The 20,829-nt window shown below is 44.7% G+C and overlaps 2 non-coding genes across 2 annotated transcripts; both read right to left on the reverse strand.

Moving 5' to 3' along the window:
• Positions 1-18,065: 18,065 nt before the first annotated feature.
• trnat-cgu (transfer RNA threonine (anticodon CGU)) lies at positions 18,066-18,139 on the reverse strand. Its single transcript has one exon. It is a non-coding gene; the product is annotated as a tRNA-Thr (tRNA).
• Positions 18,140-19,365: 1,226 nt separating this feature from the next.
• trnat-cgu (transfer RNA threonine (anticodon CGU)) lies at positions 19,366-19,439 on the reverse strand. The gene has a single exon. It is a non-coding gene; the product is annotated as a tRNA-Thr (tRNA).
• Between the last annotated feature and the right edge of the window lie 1,390 nt (positions 19,440-20,829).

Below are 20,829 nucleotides of genomic sequence, written 5' to 3' on the forward strand. Positions count from 1 at the left end.
CTATCTATCTATCTATCTATCTATCTATCTATGACTCTTGATATCTAACTCTCTTACTTGCTATCGCTCCCCCAATGGTCAGTAGCATAGTAGCATAACAGCAGATCACGGACCACTGTCAATCAGATGCTTGCCCTGCCGTCCATCCATCTATCTATCTATCTATCTATGACTCTTGATATCTAACTCTCTTACTTGCTATCGCTCCCCCAATGGTCAGTAGCATAGTAGCATAACAGCAGATCATGGACCACTGTCAATCAGATGCTTGCCTTGCCGTCCATCCATCCATCTATCTATCTATCTATCTATGACTCTTGATATCTAACTCTCTTGCTTGCTATCGCTCCCTCAATGGTCAGTAGCATAGTAGCATAACAGCAGATCACGGACCACTGTCAATCAGATGCTTGCCTTGCCGTCCATCCATCCATCTATCTATCTATCTATCTATCTATGACTCTCGATATCTAACTCTCTTGCTTACTATCGCTCCCCCAATGGTCAGTAGCATAGTAGAATAACAGCAGATCACGGACCACTGTCAATCAGATGCTTGCCTTGCCGTCCATCCATCTATCTATCTATCTATCTATGACTCTTGATATCTAACTCTCTTGCTTGCTATCGCTCCCCCAATGGTCAGTAGCATAGTAGCATAACAGCAGATCACGGACCACTGTCAATCAGATGCTTGCCTTGCCGTCCATCCATCCATCTATCTATCTATCTATCTATGACTCTTGATATCTAACTCTTTTGCTTGCTATCGCTCCCCCAATGGTCAGTAGCATTGTAGCATAACAGCAGATCACGGACCACTGTCAATCAGATGCTTGCCTTGCCGTCCATCCATCTATCTATCTATCTATCTATGACTCTTGATATCTAACTCTCTTGCTTGCTATCGCTCCCCCAATGGTCAGTAGCATTGTAGCATAACAGCAGATCACGGACCACTGTCAATCAGATGCTTGCCTTGCCATCCATCCATCTATCTATCTATCTATCTATGACTCTTGATATCTAACTCTCTTGCTTGCTATCGCTCCCCCAATGGTCAGTAGCATAGTAGCATAACAGCAGATCACGGACCACTGTCAATCAGATGCTTGCCTTGCCATCCATCCATCCATCTATCTATCTATCTATCTATGACTCTTGATATCTAACTCTCTTGCTTGCTATCGCTCCCCCAATGGTCAGTAGCATAGTAGCATAACAGCAGATCACGGACCACTGTCAATCAGATGCTTGCCTTGCCATCCATCCATCCATCTATCTATCTATCTATCTATCTATGACTCTCGATATCTAACTCTCTTGCTTGCTATCGCTCCCCCAATGGTCAGTAGCATAGTAGCATAACAGCAGATCACGGACCACTGTCAAACAGATGCTTGCCTTGCCGTCCATCCATCTATCTATCTATCTATCTATGACTCTTGATATATAACTCTCTTACTTGCTATCGCTCCCCCAATGGTCAGTAACATAGTAGCATAACAGCAGATCACGGACCACTGTCAATCAGATGCTTGCCTTGCCGTCCATCCATCCATCTATCTATCTATCTATCTATCTATGACTCTCGATATCTAACTCTCTTGCTTGCTATCGCTCCCCCAATGGTCAGTAGCATAGTAGCATAACAGCAGATCACGGACCACTGTCAATCAGATGCTTGCCTTGCCGTCCATCCATCTATCTATCTATCTATCTATGACTCTTGATATCTATCTCTCTTGCTTGCTATCGCTCCCCCAATGGTCAGTAGCATAGTAGCATAACAGCAGATCACGGACCACTGTCAATCAGATGCTTGCCTTGCCGTCCATCCATCCATCTATCTATCTATCTATCTATGACTCTTGATATCTAACTCTCTTGCTTGCTATCGCTCCCCCAATGGTCAGTAGTATTGTAGCATAACAGCAGATCACGGACCACTGTCAATCAGATGCTTGCCTTGCCGTCCATCCATCCATCTATCTATCTATCTATCTATGACTCTCGATATCTAACTCTCTTGCTTACTATCGCTCCCCCAATGGTCAGTAGCATAGTAGCATAACAGCAGATCACGGACCACTGTCAATCAGATGCTTGCCCTGCCGTCCATCCATCTATCTATCTATCTATCTATGACTCTTGATATCTAACTCTCTTGCTTGCTATCGCTCCCCCAATGGTCAGTAGCATAGTAGCATAACAGCAGATCACGGACCACTGTCAAACAGATGCTTGCCTTGCCGTCCATCCATCCATCTATCTATCTATCTATCTATCTATGACTCTTGATATCTAACTCTTTTGCTTGCTATCGCTCCCCCAATGGTCAGTAGCATTGTAGCATAACAGCAGATCACGGACCACTGTCAATCAGATGCTTGCCTTGCCGTCCATCCATCTATCTATCTATCTATCTATGACTCTTGATATCTAACTCTCTTGCTTGCTATCGCTCCCCCAATGGTCAGTAGCATTGTAGCATAACAGCAGATCACGGACCACTGTCAATCAGATGCTTGCCTTGCCGTCCATCCATCCATCTGTCCATCTATCTATCTATGACTCTTGATATCTAACTCTCTTGCTTGCTATCGCTCCCCCAATGGTCAGTAGCATTGTAGCATAACAGCAGATCACGGACCACTGTCAATCAGATGCTTGCCTTGCCGTCCATCCATCCATCTATCTATCTATCTATCTATGACTCTCGATATCTAACTCTCTTGCTTACTATCGCTCCCCCATTGGTCAGTAGCATAGTAGAATAACAGCAGATCACGGACCACTGTCAATCAGATGCTTGCCTTGCCATCCATCCATCTATCTATCTATCTATCTATGACTCTTGATATCTAACTCTCTTGCTTGCTATCGCTCCCCCAATGGTCAGTAGCATAGTAGCATAACAGCAGATCACGGACCACTGTCAATCAGATGCTTGCCTTGCCGTCCATCCATCTATCTATCTATCTATCTATGACTCTTGATATCTAACTCTCTTGCTTGCTATCGCTCCCCCAATGGTCAGTAGCATAGTAGCATAACAGCAGATCACGGACCACTGTCAATCAGATGCTTGCCTTGCCGTCCATCCATCCATCTATCTATCTATCTATCTATGACTCTTGATATCTAACTCTTTTGCTTGCTATCGCTCCCCCAATGGTCAGTAGCATTGTAGCATAACAGCAGATCACGGACCACTGTCAATCAGATGCTTGCCTTGCCGTCCATCCATCTATCTATCTATCTATCTATGACTCTTGATATCTAACTCTCTTGCTTGCTATCGCTCCCCCAATGGTCAGTAGCATTGTAGCATAACAGCAGATCACGGACCACTGTCAATCAGATGCTTGCCTTGCCGTCCATCCATCCATCTGTCCATCTATCTATCTATGACTCTTGATATCTAACTCTCTTGCTTGCTATCGCTCCCCCAATGGTCAGTAGCATTGTAGCATAACAGCAGATCACGGAACACTGTCAATCAGATGCTTGCCTTGCCATCCATCCATCCATCTATCTATCTATCTATCTATGACTCTTGATATCTAACTCTCTTGCTTGCTATCGCTCCCCCAATGGTCAGTAGCATAGTAGCATAACAGCAGATCACGGACCACTGTCAATCAGATGCTTGCCTTGCCGTCCATCCATCCATCTATCTATCTATCTATCTATCTATGACTCTCGATATCTAACTCTCTTGCTTGCTATCGCTCCCCCAATGGTCAGTAGCATAGTAGCATAACAGCAGATCACGGACCACTGTCAAACAGATGCTTGCCTTGCCGTCCATCCATCTATCTATCTATCTATCTATGACTCTTGATATATAACTCTCTTACTTGCTATCGCTCCCCCAATGGTCAGTAACATAGTAGCATAACAGCAGATCACGGACCACTGTCAATCAGATGCTTGCCTTGCCGTCCATCCATCCATCTATCTATCTATCTATCTATCTATCTATGACTCTCGATATCTAACTCTCTTGCTTGCTATCGCTCCCCCAATGGTCAGTAGCATAGTAGCATAACAGCAGATCACGGACCACTGTCAATCAGATGCTTGCCTTGCCGTCCATCCATCTATCTATCTATCTATCTATGACTCTTGATATCTATCTCTCTTGCTTGCTATCGCTCCCCCAATGATCAGTAGCATAGTAGCATAACAGCAGATCACGGACCACTGTCAATCAGATGCTTGCCTTGCCGTCCATCCATCCATCTATCTATCTATCTATCTATGACTCTTGATATCTAACTCTCTTGCTTGCTATCGCTCCCCCAATGGTCAGTAGTATTGTAGCATAACAGCAGATCACGGACCACTGTCAATCAGATGCTTGCCTTGCCGTCCATCCATCCATCTATCTATCTATCTATCTATGACTCTCGATATCTAACTCTCTTGCTTACTATCGCTCCCCCAATGGTCAGTAGCATAGTAGAATAACAGCAGATCACGGACCACTGTCAATCAGATGCTTGCCTTGCCGTCCATCCATCCATCTATCTATCTATCTATCTATGACTCTCGATATCTAACTCTCTTGCTTACTATCGCTCCCCCAATGGTCAGTAGCATAGTAGAATAACAGCAGATCACGGACCACTGTCAATCAGATGCTTGCCTTGCCGTCCATCCATCCATCTATCTATCTATCTATCTATCTATGACTCTCGATATCTAACTCTCTTGCTTGCTATCGCTCCCCCAATGGTCAGTAGCATAGTAGCATAACAGCAGATCACGGACCACTGTCAAACAGATGCTTGCCTTGCCGTCCATCCATCTATCTATCTATCTATCTATCTATCTATGACTCTTGATATCTAACTCTCTTACTTGCTATCGCTCCCCCAATGGTCAGTAGCATAGTAGCATAACAGCAGATCACGGACCACTGTCAATCAGATGCTTGCCTTGCCGTCCATCCATCCATCTATCTATCTATCTATCTATCTATCTATGACTCTCGATATCTAACTCTCTTGCTTACTATCGCTCCCCCAATGGTCAGTAGCATAGTAGAATAACAGCAGATCACGGACCACTGTCTATCAGATGCTTGCCTTGCCGTCCATCCATCCATCTATCTATCTATCTATCTATGACTCTCGATATCTAACTCTCTTGCTTGCTATCGCTCCCCCAATGGTCAGTAGCATAGTAGCATAACAGCAGATCACGGACCACTGTCAATCAGATGCTTGCCTTGCCGTCCATCCATCCATCTATATATCTATCTATCTATGACTCTTGATATCTAACTCTCTTGCTTGCTATCGCTCCCCCAATGGTCAGTAGCATAGTAGAATAACAGCAGATCACGGACCACTGTCAATCAGATGCTTGCCTTGCCATCCATCCATCTATCTATCTATCTATCTATGACTCTTGATATCTAACTCTCTTCCTTGCTATCGCTCCCCCAATGGTCAGTAGCATAGTAGCATAACAGCAGATCACGGACCACTGTCAGTCAGATGCTTGCCTTGCCATCCATCCATCCATCTATCTATCTATCTATCTATGACTCTTGATATCTAACTCTCTTGCTTGCTATCACTCCCCCAATGGTCAATAGCATAGTAGCATAACAGCAGATCACGGACCACTGTCAATCAGATGCTTGCCTTGCCGTCCATCCATCCATCTATCTATCTATCTATCTATCTATGACTCTCGATATCTAACTCTCTTGCTTGCTATCGCTCCCCCAATGGTCAGTAGCATAGTAGCATAACAGCAGATCACGGACCACTGTCAAACAGATGCTTGCCTTGCCGTCCATCCATCTATCTATCTATCTATCTATGACTCTTTAATCTAACTCTCTTACTTGCTATCGCTCCCCCAATGGTCAGTAACATAGTAGCATAACAGCAGATCACGGACCACTGTCAATCAGATGCTTGCCTTGCCGTCCATCCATCCATCTATCTATCTATCTATCTATGACTCTCGATATCTAACTCTCTTGCTTACTATCGCACCCCCAATGGTCAGTAGCATAGTAGAATAACAGCAGATCACGGACCACTGTCAATCAGATGCTTGCCTTGCCGTCCATCCATCCATCTATCTATCTATCTATCTATGACTCTTGATATCTAACTCTCTTGCTTGCTATCACTCCCCCAATGGTCAGTAGCATAGTAGCATAACAGCAGATCACGGACCACTGTCAATCAGATGCTTGCCTTGCCGTCCATCCATCCATCTATCTATCTATCTATCTATCTATGACTCTCGATATCTAACTCTCTTGCTTACTATCGCTCCCCCAATGGTCTGTAGCATAGTAGAATAACAGCAGATCACGGACCACTGTCAATCAGATGCTTGCCTTGCCATCCATCCATCTATCTATCTATCTATCTATGACTCTTGATATCTAACTCTCTTGCTTGCTATCGCTCCCCCAATGGTCAGTAGCATAGTAGCATAACAGCAGATCACGGACCACTGTCAATCAGATGCTTGCCTTGCCATCCATCCATCCATCTATCTATCTATCTATCTATCTATGACTCTTGATATCTAACTCTCTTGCTTGCTATCGCTCCCCTAATGGTCAGTAGCATAGTAGCATAACAGCAGATCACGGACCACTGTCAATCAGATTCTTGCCTTGCCGTCCATCCATCCTTCTATCTATCTATCTATCTATCTATCTATGACTCTCGATATCTAACTCTCTTGCTTGCTATCGCTCCCCCAATGGTCAGTAGCATAGTAGCATAACAGCAGATCACGGACCACTGTCAAACAGATGCTTGCCTTGCCGTCCATCCATCTATCTATCTATCTCTCTATGACTCTTGATATCTAACTCTCTTACTTGCTATCGCTCCCCCAATGGTCAGTAACATAGTAGCATAACAGCAGGTCACGGACCACTGTCAATCAGATGCTTGCCTTGCCGTCCATCCATCCATCTATCTATCTATCTATCTATCTATGACTCTCGATATCTAACTCTCTTGCTTGCTATCGCTCCCCCAATGGTCAGTAACATAGTAGCATAACAGCAGATCACGGACCACTGTCAATCAGATGCTTGCCTTGCCGTCCATCCATCCATCTATCTATCTATCTATCTATCTATGACTCTTGATATCTAACTCTCTTGCTTGCTATCGCTCCCCCAATGGTCAGTAGCATAGTAGAATAACAGCAGATCACGGACCACTGTCAATCAGATGCTTGCCTTGCCATCCATCCATCTATCTATCTATCTATCTATGACTCTTGATATCTAACTCTCTTCCTTGCTATCGCTCCCCCAATGGTCAGTAGCATAGTAGCATAACAGCAGATCACGGACCACTGTCAGTCAGATGCTTGCCTTGCCATCCATCCATCCATCTATCTATCTATCTATCTATGACTCTTGATATCTAACTCTCTTGCTTGCTATCACTCCCCCAATGGTCAATAGCATAGTAGCATAACAGCAGATCACGGACCACTGTCAATCAGATGCTTGCCTTGCCGTCCATCCATCCATCTATCTATCTATCTATCTTTCTATGACTCTCGATATCTAACTCTCTTGCTTGCTATCGCTCCCCCAATGGTCAGTAGCATAGTAGCATAACAGCAGATCACGGACCACTGTCAAACAGATGCTTGCCTTGCCGTCCATCCATCTATCTATCTATCTATCTATGACTCTTTAATCTAACTCTCTTACTTGCTATCGCTCCCCCAATGGTCAGTAACATAGTAGCATAACAGCAGATCACGGACCACTGTCAATCAGATGCTTGCCTTGCCGTCCATCCATCCATCTATCTATCTATCTATCTATGACTCTCGATATCTAACTCTCTTGCTTACTATCGCACCCCCAATGGTCAGTAGCATAGTAGAATAACAGCAGATCACGGACCACTGTCAATCAGATGCTTGCCTTGCCGTCCATCCATCCATCTATCTATCTATCTATCTATGACTCTTGATATCTAACTCTCTTGCTTGCTATCACTCCCCCAATGGTCAGTAGCATAGTAGCATAACAGCAGATCACGGACCACTGTCAATCAGATGCTTGCCTTGCCGTCCATCCATCCATCTATCTATCTATCTATCTATCCATGACTCTCGATATCTAACTCTCTTGCTTGCTATCGCTCCCCCAATGGTCAGTAGCATAGTAGCATAACAGCAGATCACGGACCACTGTCAAACAGATGCTTGCCTTGCCGTCCATCCATCTATCTATCTATCTATCTATGACTCTTGATATCTAACTCTCTTACTTGCTATCGCTCCCCCAATGGTCAGTAACATAGTAGCATAACAGCAGATCACGGACCACTGTCAATCAGATGCTTGCCTTGCCGTCCATCCATCCATCTATCTATCTATCTATCTATGACTCTCGATATCTAACTCTCTTGCTTACTATCGCACCCCCAATGGTCAGTAGCATAGTAGAATAACAGCAGATCACGGACCACTGTCAATCAGATGCTTGCCTTGCCGTCCATCCATCCATCTATCTATCTATCTATCTATGACTCTTGATATCTAACTCTCTTGCTTGCTATCGCTCCCCCAATGGTCAGTAGCATTGTAGCATAACAGCAGATCACGGACCACTGTCAATCAGATGCTTGCCTTGCCGTCCATCCATCCATCTATCTATCTATCTATCTATGACTCTCGATATCTAACTCTCTTGATTACTATCGCTTCCCCAATGGTCAGTAGCATAGTAGAATAACAGCAGATCACGGAACACTGTCAATCAGATGCTTGCCTTGCCATCCATCCATCTATCTATCTATCTATCTATGACTCTTGATATCTAACTCTCTTGCTTGCTATCGCTCCCCCAATGGTCAGTAGCATAGTAGCATAACAGCAGATCACGGACCACTGTCAATCAGATGCTTGCCTTGCCATCCATCCATCCATCTATCTATCTATCTATCTATCTATCTATGACTCTTGATATCTAACTCTCTTGCTTGCTATCGCTCCCCCAATGGTCAGTAGCATAGTAGCATAACAGCAGATCACGGACCACTGTCAATCAGATGCTTGCCTTGCCGTCCATCCATCCTTCTATCTATCTATCTATCTATCTATCTATGACTCTCGATATCTAACTCTCTTGCTTGCTATCGCTCCCCCAATGGTCAGTAACATAGTAGCATAACAGCAGATCACGGACCACTGTCAATCAGATGCTTGCCTTGCCGTCCATCCATCCATCTATCTATCTATCTATCTATCTATGACTCTCGATATCTAACTCTCTTGCTTGCTATCGCTCCCCCAATGTTCAGTAGCATAGTAGCATAACAGCAGATCACGGACCACTGTCAATCAGATGCTTGCCTTGCCGTCCATCCATCCATCTATCTATCTATCTATCTATGACACTTGATATCTAACTCTCTTGCTTGCTATCGCTCCCCCAATGGTCAGTAGCATTGTAGCATAACAGCAGATCACGGACCACTGTCAATCAGATGCTTGCCTTGCCGTCCATCCATCCATCTATCTATCTATCTATCTATGACTCTCGATATCTAACTCTCTTGCTTACTATCGCTCCCCCAATGGTCAGTAGCATAGTAGAATAACAGCAGATCACGGACCACTGTCAATCAGATGCTTGCCTTGCCATCCATCCATCTATCTATCTATCTATCTATGACTCTTGATATCTAACTCTCTTGCTTGCTATCGCTCCCCCAATGGTCAGTAGCATAGTAGCATAACAGCAGATCACGGACCACTGTCAATCAGATGCTTGCCTTGCCATCCATCCATCCATCTATCTATCTATCTATCTATGACTCTTGATATCTAACTCTCTTGCTTGCTATCGCTCCCCCAATGGTCAGTAGCATAGTAGCATAACAGCAGATCACGGACCACTGTCAATCAGATGCTTGCCTTGCCGTCCATCCATCCATCTATCTATCTATCTATCTATCTATGACTCTCGATATCTAACTCTCTTGCTTGCTATCGCTCCCCCAATAGTCAGTAGCATAGTAGCATAACAGCAGATCACGGACCACTGTCAAACAGATGCTTGCCTTGCCGTCCATCCATCTATCTATCTATCTATCTATCTATGACTCTTGATATCTAACTCTCTTACTTGCTATCGCTCCCCCAATGGTCAGTAACATAGTAGCATAACAGCAGATCACGGACCACTGTCAATCAGATCCTTGCCTTGCCGTCCATCCATCCATCTATCTATCTATCTATCTATCTATGACTCTCGATATCTAACTCTCTTGCTTACTATCGCTCCCCCAATGGTCTGTAGCATAGTAGAATAACAGCAGATCACGGACCACTGTCTATCAGATGCTTGCCTTGCCGTCCATCCATCCATCTATCTATCTATCTATCTATGAATCTCGATATCTAACTCTCTTGCTTGCTATCGCTCCCCCAATGGTCAGTAGCATAGTAGCATAACAGCAGATCACGGACCACTGTCAATCAGATGCTTGCCTTGCCGTCCATCCATCTATCTATCTATCTATCTATGACTCTTGATATCTAACTCTCTTACTTGCTATCGCTCCCCCAATGGTCAGTAACATAGTAGCATAACAGCAGATCACGGACCACTGTCAATCAGATGCTTGCCTTGCCGTCCATCCATCCATCTATCTATCTATCTATCTATGACTCTCGATATCTAACTCTCTTGCTTACTATCGCACCCCCAATGGTCAGTAGCATAGTAGAATAACAGCAGATCACGGACCACTGTCAATCAGATGCTTGCCTTGCCGTCCATCCATCTATCTATCTATCTATCTATGACTCTTGATATCTATCTCTTTTGCTTGCTATCGCTCCCCCAATGGTCAGTAGCATAGTAGCATAACAGCAGATCACGGACCACTGTCAATCAGATGCTTGCCTTGCCGTCCATCCATCCATCTATCTATCTATCTATCTATGACTCTTGATATCTAACTCTCTTGCTTGCTATCGCTCCCCCAATGGTCAGTAGCATTGTAGCATAACAGGAGATCACGGACCACTGTCAATCAGATGCTTGCCTTGCCGTCCATCCATCCATCTATCTATCTATCTATCTATGACTCTCGATATCTAACTCTCTTGCTTACTATCGCTCCCCCAATGGTCAGTAGCATAGTAGAATAACAGCAGATCACGGACCACTGTCAATCAGATGCTTGCCTTGCCATCCATCCATCTATCTATCTATCTATCTATGACTCTTGATATCTAACTCTCTTGCTTGCTATCGCTCCCCCAATGGTCAGTAGCATAGTAGCATAACAGCAGATCACGGACCACTGTCAAACAGATGCTTGCCTTGCCATCCATCCATCCATCTATCTATCTATCTATCTATGACTCTTGATATCTAACTCTCTTGCTTGCTATCGCTCCCCCAATGGTCAGTAGCATAGTAGCATAACAGCAGATCACGGACCACTGTCAATCAGATGCTTGCCTTGCCATCCATCCATCCATCTATCTATCTATCTATCTATGACTCTTGATATCTAACTCTCTTGCTTGCTATCGCTCCCCCAATGGTCAGTAGCATAGTAGCATAACAGCAGATCACGGACCACTGTCAATCAGATGCTTGCCTTGCCGTCCATCCATCCATCTATCTATCTATCTATCTATCTATGACTCTCGATATCTAACTCTCTTGCTTGCTATCGCTCCCCCAATGGTCAGTAGCATAGTAGCATAACAGCAGATCACGGACCACTGTCAAACAGATGCTTGCCTTGCCGTCCATCCATCTATCTATCTATCTATCTATGACTCTCCATATCTAACTCTCTTGCTTGCTATTGTTTCCCCAATGGTCAGTAGCATAGTAGCATAACAGCAGATCACGGACCACTGTCAATCAGATGCTTGCCTTGCCGTCCATCCATCCATCCATCTATCTATCTATCTATCTATGACTCTTGATATCTAACTCTCTTGCTTGCTATCGCTCCCCCAATGGTCAGTAGCATTGTAGCATAACAGCAGATCACGGACCACTGTCAATCAGATGCTTGCCTTGCCGTCCATCCATCCATCTATCTATCTATCTATCTATCTATGACTCTCGATATCTAACTCTCTTGCTTGCTATCGCTCCCCCAATGGTCAGTAGCATAGTAGCATAACAGCAGATCACGGACCACTGTCAATCAGATGCTTGCCTTGCCGTCCATCCATCCATCTATCTATCTATCTATCTATGACTCTTGATATCTAACTCTCTTGCTTGCTATCGCTCCCCCAATGGTCAGTAGCATAGTAGCATAACAGCAGATCACGGACCACTGTCAATCAGATGCTTGCCTTGCCGTCCATCCATCCATCTATCTATCTATCTATCTATGACTCTTGATATCTAACTCTCTTGCTTGCCATCGCTCCCCCAATGGTCAGTAGCATTGTAGCATAACAGCAGATCACGGACCACTGTCAATCAGATGCTTGCCTTGCCGTCCATCCATCCATCTATGTAACTATCTATGACTCTCGATATCTAACTCTCTTGCTTGCTATCGCTCCCCCAATGGTCAGTAGCATAGTAGCATAACAGCAGATCACGGACCACTGTCAATCAGATGCTTGCCTTGCCGTCCATCCATCCATCCATCTATCTATCTAACTATCAATGACTCTCGATATCTAACTCTCTTGCTTGCTATCGCTCCCCCAATGGTCAGTAACATAGTAGCATAACAGCAGATCACGGACCACTGTCAATCAGATGCTTGCCTTGCCGTCCATCCATCCATCTATCTATCTATCTATCTATGACTCTTGATTTCTAACTCTCTTGCTTGCTATCGCTCCCCCAATGGTCAGTAGCATAGTAGCATAACAGCAGATCACGGACCACTGTCAATCAGATGCTTGCCTTGCCGTCCATCCATCTATCTATCTATCTATCTATGACTCTTGATATCTAACTCTCTTACTTGCTATCGCTCCCCCAATGGTCAGTAGCATAGTAGCATAACAGCAGATCACGGACCACTGTCAATCAGATGCTTGCCTTGCCGTCCATCCATCTATCTATCTATCTATCTATGACTCTTGATATCTAACTCTCTTGCTTGCTATCGCTCCCCCAATGGTCAGTAGCATAGTAGCATAACAGCATATCACGGACCACTGTCAAACAGATGCTTGCCTTGCCGTCCATCCATCCATCTATCTATCTATCTATCTATGACTCTTGATATCTAACTCTCTTGCTTGCTATCGCTCCCCCAATGGTCAGTAGCATTGTAGCATAACAGCAGATCACGGACCACTGTCAATCAGATGCTTGCCTTGCTGTCCATCCATCTATCTATCTATCTATCTATGACTCTTGATATCTAACTCTCTTGCTTGCTATCGCTCCCCCAATGGTCAGTAGCATTGTAGCATAACAGCAGATCACGGACCACTGTCAATCAGATGCTTGCCTTGCTGTCCATCCATCCATCTATCTATCTATCTATCTATGACTCTTGATATCTAACTCTCTTGCTTGCTATCGCTCCCCCAATGGTCAGTAGCATTGTAGCATAACAGCAGATCACGGACCACTGTCAATCAGATGCTTGCCTTGCCGTCCATCCATCCATCTATCTATCTATCTATCTATCTATGACTCTCGATATCTAACTCTCTTGCTTGCTATCGCTCCCCCAATGGTCAGTAGCATAGTAGCATAACAGCAGATCACGGACCACTGTCAATCAGATGCTTGCCTTGCCGTCCATCCATCCATCCATCTATCCATCTATCTATCAATGACTCTCGATATCTAACTCTCTTCCTTGCTATCGCTCCCCCAATGGTCAGTAGCATAGTAGCATAACAGCAGATCACGGACCACTGTCAATCAGATGCTTGCCTTGCCGTCCATCCATCTATCTATCTATCTATCTATCTATGACTCTTGATATCTAACTCTCTTACTTGCTATCGCTCCCCCAATGGTCAGTAGCATAGTAGCATAACAGCAGATCACGGACCACTGTCAATCAGATGCTTGCCTTGCCGTCCATCCATCCATCTATCTATCTATCTATCTATGACTCTTGATTACTAACTCTCTTGCTTGCTATCGCTCCCCCAATGGTCAGTAGCATTGTAGCATAACAGCAGATCACGGACCACTGTCAATCAGATGCTTGCCTTGCCGTCCATCCATCCATCTATCTATCTATCTATCTATCTATGACTCTCGATATCTAACTCTCTTGCTTGCTATCGCTCCCCAAATGGTCAGTAGCATAGTAGCATAACAGCAGATCACGGACCACTGTCAATCAGATGCTTGCCTTGCCGTCCATCCATCCATCCATCTATCTATCTATCAATCTATCTATCTATGACTCTCGATATCTAACTCTCTTGCTTGCTATCGCTCCCCCAATGGTCAGTAGCATAGTAGCACAACAGCAGATCACGGACCACTGTCAATCAGATGCTTGCCTTGCCGTCCATCCATCCATCTATCTATCTATCTATCTATGACTCTCGATATCTAACTCTCTTGCTTGCTATCGCTCCCCCAATGGTCAGTAGCATAGTAGCATAACAGCAGATCACGGACCACTATCAATCAGATGCTTGCCTTGCTGTCCATCCATCCATCCATCTATCTATCTATCAATCTATCTATCTATGACTCTCGATATCTAACTCTCTTGCTTGCTATCGCTCTCCCAATGGTCAGTAGCATAGTAGCACAACAGCAGATCACGGACCACTGTCAATCAGATGCTTGCCTTGCCTTGCCGTCCATCCATCCATCCATCTATCTATCTATCTATCTATCTATCTATGACTCTCGATATCTAACTCTCTTGCTTGCTATCGCTCCCCCAATGGTCAGTAGCATAGTAGCATAACAGCAGATCATGGACCACTATCAATCAGATGCTTGCCTTGCCGTCCATCCATCCATCCATCTATCTATCTATCAATTTATCTATCTATGACTCTCGATATCTAACTCTCTTGCTTGCTATCGCTCCCCCAATGGTCAGTAGCATAGTAGCAGAACATCAGATCACGGACCACTGTCAATCAGATGCTTGCCTTGCCGTCCATCCATCCATCTATCTATCTATCTATCTATGACTCTCGATATCTAACTCTCTTGCTTGCTATCGCTCCCCCAAAGGTCAGTAGCATTGTAGCATAACAGCAGATCACGGACCACTGTCAATCAGATGCTTGCCTTGCCGTCCATCCATCCATCCATCTATCTATCTATCTATGACTCTCGATATCTAACTCTCTTGCTTGCTATCGCTCCCCCAATGGTCAGTAGAATAGTAGCATAACAGCAGATCAAGAACCACTGTCAATCAGATGCTTGCCTTGCCGTCCATCCATCCATCCATCTATCTATGACTCTCGATATCTAACTCTCTTGCTTGATATCGCTCCCCCAATGGTCAGTAGCATAGTTGCATAACAGCAGATCACAGACCACTGTCAATCAGATGCTTGCCTTGCCACCATCCATCCATCCATCTATCTTTCTATGTATCTATGTCTCTCGATATCTAACTCTCTTGCTTGCTATTGCTTCCCCAATGGTCAGTAGCATAGTAGCATAACAGCAGATCACGGACCACTGTCAATCAGATGCTTGCCTTGCCGTCCATCCATCCATCTATCTATCTATCTATCTATGACTCTCGATATCTAACTCTCTTGCTTGCTATCGCTCCCCCAATGGTCAGTAGCATAGTAGCATAACAGAAGATCACGGACCACTGTCAATCAGATGCTTGCCTTGCCGTCCATCCATCCATCTATCTATCTATCTATCTATGACTCTCGATATCTAACTCTCTTGCTTGCTATCGCTCCCCCAATGGTCAGTAGCATTGTAGCATAACAGCAGATCACGGACCACTGTCAATCAGATGCTTGCCTTGCCGTCCATCCATCCATCCATCTATCTATCTATCTATGACTCTCGATATCTAACTCTCTTGCTTGCTATCGCTCCCCCAATGGTCAGTAGCATAGTAGCATAACAGCAGATCAAGAACCACTGTCAATCAGATGCTTGCCTTGCCGTCCATCCATCCATCCATCTATCTATGACTCTCGATATCTAACTCTCTTGCTTGCTATCGCTCCCCCAATGGTCAGTAGCATAGTTGCATAACAGCAGATCACAGACCACTGTCAATCAGATGCTTGCCTTGCCGTCCATCCATCCATCCATCTATCTTTCTATGTATCTATGTCTCTCGATATCTAACTCTCTTGCTTGCTAACGCTCCCCCAATGGTCAGTAGCATAGTAGCATAACAGCAGATCACGGACCACTGTCAATCAGATGCTTGCCTTGCCGTCCATCCATCTATCTATCTATCTATCTATGACTCTTGATATCTAACTCTCTTGCTTGCTATCGCTCCCCCAATGGTCAGTAGCATAGTAGCATAACAGCAGATCACGGACCACTGTCAATCAGATGCTTGCCTTGCCGTCCATCCATCCATCTATTTATCTATCTATGACTCTTGATATCTAACTCTCTTGCTTGCTATCGCTCCCCCAATGGTCAGTAGCATAGTAGCAAATCACGGACCACTGTCAATCAGGTGCTTGCCTTGCCGTCCATCCATCCATCCATCTATCTATCTATCTATCTATGACTCTCGATATCTAACTCTCTTGCTTGCTATCGCTCCCCCAATGGTCAGTAGCATAGTTGAATAACAGCAGATCACAGACCACTGTCAATCAGATGCTTGCCTTGCCGTCCATCCATCCATCCATCTATCTTTCTATGTATCTATGTCTCTCGATATCTAACTCTCTTGCTTGCTATCGCTTCCCAAATGGTCAGTAGCATAGTAGCATAACAGCAGATCACGGACCACTGTCAATCAGATGCTTGCCTTGCCGTCCATCTATCTATCTATGACTCTTGATATCTAACTTTTTTGCATGCTATTGCTTCCCCAATGGTCAGTAGTATAGTAGCATAACAGCAGATCACGGACCACTGTCAATCAGATGCTTGCCTTTCCGTCCATCCATCCATCTATCTATCTATCTATCTATGACTCTCGATATCTAACTCTCTTGCCTGCTATCGCTCCCCCAATGGTCAGTAGCATGGTAGCATAACAGCAGATCACGGACCACTGTCAATCAGATGCTTGCCTTGCCGTCCATCCATCCATCCATCTATCTATCTATCTATCTATGACTCTCGATATCTAACTCTCTTGCTTGTTATCGCTCCCCCAATGGTCAGTAGCATAGTAGCATAACAGCAGATCACGGACCACTGTCAATCAGATGCTTGCCTTGCCGTCCATCCATCCATCCATCTATCTATCTATCTTTGACTCTCGATATCTAACTCTCTTGCTTGCTATCGCTCCCCCAATGGTCAGTAGCATAGTAGCAAAACAACAGATCATGGACCACTGTCAATCAGATGCTTGCCTTGCCGTCCATCCATCCATCCATCTATCTATCTATCTTTGACTCTCGATATCTAACTCTCTTGCTTGCTATCGCTCCCCCAATGGTCAGTAGCATAGTAGCATAACAGCAGATCACGGACCACTGTCAATCAGATGCTTGCCTTGCCATCCATCCATCTATCTATCTATCTATCTATCTATGACTCTCGATATCTAACTCTCTTGCTTGCTATCGCTCCCCCAATGGTCACGTATGTTGCATTCAACGACAAAGAAAATCGTGTGCTTGAAATGTTTTCTGGCAACTGTGAAGGAATTGCACGACTGCAGCAAGCACAACACCTCCGTCTGTGTCTGTGGCGCAATCGGTCAGCGTGTTCGGCTGTTAACCGAAAGGATGGTGGTTTGAATCCACCCAGGGACGGCCCACTTTTCCCCCCGCCCCTTGTTATTGTTTCTACTTCTGGCGGTCACCTTGCCAGACTGCGGCTACAGTAACCTTAAGCTGCTTGCTGCGGACGGCCATCTTGGAAAAATGTATTGAGCGTTTAGAAACTTCCTTTCCATTGCCTAGGCCAACATAAACCAAGGCACTGCTAGGAGTCGAACCCAGGGTTTCCTGTTTACGAGACAGGCGCTTTGACCAACTAAGCCACGGTGCCAGGACTCTCCCATTCCCCAGTGCCTACACTCAGGCGTAAGGCACAAAACAAAACAAAACAAAACAAAACAAAACAAAACAAAACAAAACAAAACAAAACAAAACAAAACAAAACAAAACAAAACAAAACAAAACAAAACAAAACAAAACAAAACAAAATCTGGATGCAGGCTGCAACAAAGGAAGCACACAGAGGTGAAAACGTAAGGTTGACGGGAGCAACAAGCTCCCTGTTGCGACTGTCCAGGGGCGGCAATGGGAATTGGACGTTAGGTAAGTAGCATAGTAGCATAACAGCAGATCACGGACCACTGTCAATCAGATGCTTGCCTTTCCGTCCATCCATCCATCTATCTATCTATCTATCTATCTATGACTCTCAATATCAAACTCTCTTGTTTGCTATCGCTCCCCCAATGGTCAGTAGCATAGTAGCATAACAGCAGATCACGGACCACTGTCAATCAGATGCTTGCCTTGCCGTCCATCCATCCATCCATCTATCTATCTATCTATGACTCTCGATATCTAACTCTCTTGCTTGCTATCGCTCCCCCAATGGTCAGTAGCATTGTAGCATGACAGCAGATCACGGACCACTGTCAATCAGATGCTTGCCTTGCCGTCCATCCATCCATCTATCTATCTATCTATCTATGACTCTCGATATCTAACTCTCTTGCTTGCTATCGCTCCCCCAATGGTCAGTAGCATAGTAGCATAACAGCAGATCACGGACCACTGTCAATCAGATGCTTGCCTTGCCGTCCATCCATCCATATATCTATCTATCTATCTATCTAGCTATCTATCTAGCTATTTAGCTAGCTATCAATCTATGACTCTCAATATCTAACTCTCTTGCTTGCTATCGCTCCCCCAATGGTCACGTATGTTGCATTCAACGACAAAGAAAATCGTGTGCTGGAAATGATTTCTGGCAACTGTGAAGGAACTGCACGACTGCAGCAAGCACAACACCTCCGTCTGTGTCTGTGGCGCAATCGGTCAGCGTGTTCGGCTGTTAACCTAAAGGATGGTGTTTTGAATCCACCCAGGGACGGCCCACTTTTCCCCCCGCCCCTTGTTATTGTTTCTACTTCTGGCGGTCACCTTGCCAGACTGCGGCTACAGTAACCTTAAGCTGCTTGCTGCGGACGGCCATCTTGGAAAAATGTATTGAGCGTTTAGAAACTTCCTTTCCATTGCCTAGGCCAACATAAACCAAGGCACTGCTAGGAGTCAAACCCAGGGTTTCCTGTTTACGAGACAGGCGCTTTGACCAACTAAGCCACGGTGCCAGGACTCTCCCATTCCCCAGTGCCTACACTCAGGCGTAAGAAACAAAACAAAACAAAACAAAACAAAACAAAACAAAACAAAACAAAACAAAACAAAACAAAACAAAACAAAACAAAACAAAACAAAACAAAACAAAACAAAACAAAACAAAACAAAACAAAATCTGGATGCAGGCTGCAACAAAGGAAGCACACAGAGGTGAAAACGTAAGGTTGACGGGAGCAACAAGCTCCCTGTTGCGACTGTCCAGGGGCGGCAATGGGAATTGGACGTTAGGTAAGTAGCATAGTAGCATAACAGCAGATCACGGACCACTGTCAATCAGATGCTTGCCTTTCCGTCCATCCATCCATCTATCTATCTATCTATCTATGACTCTCAATATCAAACTCTCTTGTTTGCTATCGCTCCCCCAATGGTCAGTAGCATAGTAGCATAACAGCAGATCACGGACCACTGTCAATCAGATGCTTGCCTTGCCGTCCATCCATCCATCCATCTATCTATCTATCTATGACTCTCGATATCTAACTCTCTTGCTTGCTATCGCTCCCCCAATGGTCAGTAGCATTGTAGCATGACAGCAGTTCACGGACCACTGTCAATCAGATGCTTGCCTTGCCGTCCATCCATCCATCTATCTATCTATCTATCTATGACTCTCGATATCTAACTCTCTTGCTTGCTATCGCTCCCCCAATGGTCAGTAGCATAGTAGCATAACAGCAGATCACGGACCACTGTCAATCAGATGCTTGCCTTGCCGTCCATCCATCCATCTATCTATCTATCTATCTATGACTCTCGATATCTTACTCTCTTGCTTGCTATCGCTCCCCCAATGGTCAGTAGCATAGTAGCATAACAGCAGATCACGGACCACTGTCAATCAGATGCTTGCCTTGCCGTCCATCCATCCATCTATCTATCTATCTATCTATGACTCTCGATATCTAACTCTCTTGCTTGCTATCGCTCCCCCAATGGTCAGTAGCATAGTAGCATAACAGCAGATCACGGACCACTGTCAATCAGATGCTTGCCTTGCCGTCCATCCATCCATATATCTATCTATCTATCTATCTAGCTATCTATCTAGCTATTTAGCTAGCTATCAATCTATGACTCTCAATATCTAACTCTCTTGCTTGCTATCGCTCCCCCAATGGTCACGTATGTTGCATTCAACGACAAAGAAAATCGTGTGCTGGAAATGATTTCTGGCAACTGTGAAGGAACTGCACGACTGCAGCAAGCACAACACCTCCGTCTGTGTCTGTGGCGCAATCGGTCAGCGTGTTCGGCTGTTAACCGAAAGGATGGTGTTTTGAATCCACCCAGGGACGGCCCACTTTTCCCCCCGCCCCTTGTTATTGTTTCTACTTCTGG

Source organism: Amia ocellicauda, chromosome 2, assembly GCF_036373705.1.
Source record: "Amia ocellicauda isolate fAmiCal2 chromosome 2, fAmiCal2.hap1, whole genome shotgun sequence".
Taxonomy (NCBI): domain Eukaryota; kingdom Metazoa; phylum Chordata; class Actinopteri; order Amiiformes; family Amiidae; genus Amia; species Amia ocellicauda.